Below are 3,408 nucleotides of genomic sequence, written 5' to 3' on the forward strand. Positions count from 1 at the left end.
ATGCTGGGAAACTGTCAGGATTACAATGCTCCTTTGTTGGCTGGCTTGGCAGCAATGCCAAGAGCTGAATGGGCCACAGAGACTGAACTAGTTATGACGACTGCTTGGTCCTCTCAAATGACCAGAGGCCCTCCCACCTCTTTGCCTGGCCACCCTGGGATGACAGCATGGATGTGGAGATGCTCCGATTCCTCCCACTGATACTGTGTAGCAAGTTGGCTAATGGAAAATTCTGACTTCCTGACAATCTCTAAACCAGTAAGAGTTCCAGTCTCACTTGAAACTTACAAAAAGAAAAGCAGATCAACAAGATAACAAATAAAACATGAAAATGGTATGGTATAATGATGTGTTAATCTCTCTCACTGAAATTGTGTGGTGATTGCTGGCCATGGAGAGTAAAGAAAAAAAAAAAAAAAAAAAACCCAGAACAAAACCGAAAAAGAAGCTCCCCAGGATGATATTCATGGGGAAAAAAATCTGATCTGACCACTTTAGGTCATCATGATTTTTTCAGGTTTATTTTTGTCATATCAAACTTCCCAGAGCCCCAGTTTTCAAATTTAGGAGCAATCCCCCAATAATACAAAGAAGAAAACTGAAGATTGTGAAGCAGGTAGGACAAAAAGATTACTAAACGAGAAGTGAGCTGTTTTTTAACAGCTTTCTGCTAACCCAGACTCCTGGTTTTATTTAAGAAGCCCACAGCCTTTGAAAATACACAGGGTCTTTTCAATAGCAAAAGATCAAATGATGTTAATCAGGCAGTGGGGTCTAATCCTTTAATGCAGCTGTCTCTTTACATTATAAACATTCCAGCTATATAAGCTGGAACGATTTTTATCTTAGCTTGTCTTTCCTTCCTCGTCTTGTCCTTGCCCCCTCTCTGTCTTTCCCTGCTTCTCTGTATCTCTTCTGTCTCTCAGTCTTAACTTCACCATGGTACAGAATATGCTTTCTTCTACCTGGTTTCTAACCCCTGTCAAGAAATAATCTTAGAAAGAAGGAAGACAAGAGAGTGAGGGAATTAACCTCTCTTGCTCTCCTCCATGTTCCCCACACTTCTGGTTGGTCACCGTAGACTATATTCTCTTGGAAAGACCACATCTACAAGGCACTGCACAAAGCTAGGGCTTCTCCCTGCTCATCACCTCTAGTCCTCCTCAGCTGTTGGTTTGGCCTGATGGATTCAGTTCCATTTTGCACAGAAGTGGATGCCTTTACAGCTGCTTTCGACAGCTTTCTTTGAGCCGATCTTTTCTTCAAGAATACAATAATCATAGTTTGAAGAAATGATTATGGTGGGAAGAAAGATACATGATAGTTTTCTTCAGATATTTGATCTAACAACCCGTTGAAGGAGGACTGGACTTTTAGAGGAATATAGAACCATCAGAGCAGTGATTCTTAAATGGAGGTGTGGTGGTACGTAGAGTCACTTAGGGACCTCTTCAGGTTACAGTCCCTGTCTCTGCTGAGATGCTGAGGATTACTAACCTAGAGGGAGACTCGCTTGCTAGAAAAGCATCTAAATTCAGCAGGTGTTGATTCTGTAGAGTGCAACTTTTGTCCACAGGAGTACGACCAATTTCTTAGGAACATTAGGATGGAAAATATTGAGATCCATCAAATTGGACTATAAATCCCACAGGATCAAATAAACTACATATAATGTTCTCATCGTTTTATTCCTAAGGCCTACCAGGGGTCTGACACGTGGAAGATGCTCCAAAATGCTCTTTAAAGTATTGTTTTGTTTTATGAATTAAAGAAATAACTTCAGGTAAGCAAATTTCATATTAATATAAGTAGAATAATCTAATAAGAAGCACTGTCCATGGTAGGTCATCATGAGAAGACAGTGAGTTCTCTGTCTTTGGAGGAATTCAAGCATAAACCAGGGATACTGGTAGATAGGCTAGATACTTGACCAGGCCTGGGAGGCTAACAGAGTGTCAGCCAACTTGGCTCCAAGGCCAAGGAAAAATTCCAACCCTTATTTCATGACCACCAAGAGATTAATTACTTGAACGGTATAAAAAGATGCATCCTGTCGTATCATCAGTTCAAACCAGGGGACCAAATCTGTGTGCCTTGTTTTCTGGGAGTTCTGTGTTAAATTTGAACCACTGTTTATTAAATCCTAAGTTTTTAATTTCTATTTACAGTACTCCAGATTTTTTTTTTTTAACTAAGAATACCATTTGTACCTTTGAAAGTCTCCAAGACTTTGGTTTTCTTCTCTAGAGCACCGTATGAATGCTGATACCTAGAAGCCCAAAGCTGTGGCTTATAGGTCCTAAAAACCCAATCGCTTCTACCTGCAGAATCAAAAGCTAAGCCAACCTCACCTCTTTGTCGCACTAATTCAGAACCCAACTTTTTCAAAAAAGCTTAAGGCTGGCCCACAAGAGAACACAAACATTTCTGGAAACGTTGGAAGTTTTTATAGATTTCTCCCCCTTCCCCCACTCTCGCCCTTCTTCTTCTTTTTACCCTTTTCCTTCTTCTAATGCTGAATGAAGTTTGCCATCCAGGGGAATGTGGTGCCTTGATAATCACTTTTTGGATATCCATGCATTCCACATTCATTTATACGGAACATCTGCAGCCCATTAGAGGGATGTAATAAAGTGGCAAGTCTCCGGCCCCAGCCGCAGCTTATTGCGGCGATCTTCTGGTGAAGAGCGCCACCTCTCACCAGTAACCAGCGTGGCCGCTCGGTGAGCCCGAGTCCAGGGAGCCAGCCAGCACAGTGACCCTGTGGGTTCACTGGCATTTCCTTCTTGCACAGCAGTCGATTATTTTTTCTACCAACAATGGCAAAGTACCTGACACTGTACATCCATCCTGCCTGTGTTAGTGGAAGCATACGGGAGGTGGGTGCTCTGAAAATAAAACCTGAGTTTTCTGTGTCGATATTTTTTTTTTTTTTTTTTTACCATCTATGAATTCACCTTTAAAGAAGGGTAATGGGTGCTCGCTTGGGCAGCACATATACCAAAATTGGAGCGATACAGAGAAGATTAGCATCGCCCCCGCTCAAGGATGACACGCAGATTCGTGAAGCGCTCCATATTTTTATGAAGTGCCTGGAATTCTTCGATTAAAAGAATATATTCTCTTGGTTCTGCTATGGTCCAGACAGTGTTAACTTCTTTTTTCTATTGTGGGTTTTGATTGCCCTCCACCCCCAGAAATTGGTTTTATCTGATGTACCCAGGTCTTCAGTTTCTCAGTAAATGAAAACTCTCCATAAAAAAATAAATGAAAAATAACAGAGTAATGGAAAATTCGTAATCTACTTCTCAGTCTGGAACATTCTTAAAAATTCTGGATCTTCTGCTGAATAAAACAAATCGCCAAATTTTACTTGGGTTAAGAAATATTCTTTAACGTTATAGGGAT

At 41.0% G+C, this 3,408-nt stretch overlaps 1 non-coding gene across 1 annotated transcript; it reads left to right on the forward strand.

Moving 5' to 3' along the window:
• The first annotated feature begins 2,976 nt into the window (after window positions 1–2,976).
• Window positions 2,977–3,083, forward strand: LOC113928104. The gene has a single exon (XR_003521788.1). It is a non-coding gene; the product is annotated as a U6 spliceosomal RNA (small nuclear RNA).
• The last annotated feature ends 325 nt before the right edge of the window (window positions 3,084–3,408 follow it).

Source organism: Zalophus californianus, chromosome 7 (genome assembly GCF_009762305.2).
Source record: "Zalophus californianus isolate mZalCal1 chromosome 7, mZalCal1.pri.v2, whole genome shotgun sequence".
NCBI classification, from domain to species: Eukaryota; Metazoa; Chordata; class Mammalia; order Carnivora; family Otariidae; genus Zalophus; species Zalophus californianus.